Here is a 431-nt window from a genome sequence, read left to right as displayed (position 1 = left end):
ACGGCCACGGAGCCGACTTGGGGACCCAACGCAGCTCCTCCAAGGAAAACAAACAAATTAACGGAGCTGAACGTGAATCCCCCCCACCGCCCACCCCTTTTTTTACCCTCACTGTATATGTTTCTTTTCCCTTTTTACCCTTTTTACCTCCTTTATGATGAATTCCTGTTCTGTCTATAGAAGTGTCTATTTGTACGTCTCTAAATGTTTTGATGATTTGAACATGGTGGACCCTATTGGAAACAAGTGCAATGCTTAATTGGGTCGTCCACTCACAGTTAACAGCCTTTGTATTGAGTTTGTGCTTGAAATGTACTGTAATTCTGCAAACTGTTAATAAATTCTTCAATCAATCAATCAATCAATTATTTTGGGCTTGTTTTCATAGACCTGGTTGCTTGTTTCTCTCGAAATAACCTGGCAGTGGTGGC

Source organism: Electrona antarctica (genome assembly GCF_951216825.1).
Source record: "Electrona antarctica genome assembly, chromosome: 5".
Taxonomy (NCBI): Eukaryota; Metazoa; Chordata; class Actinopteri; order Myctophiformes; family Myctophidae; genus Electrona; species Electrona antarctica.
This window is presented reverse-complemented; position numbering follows the sequence as displayed.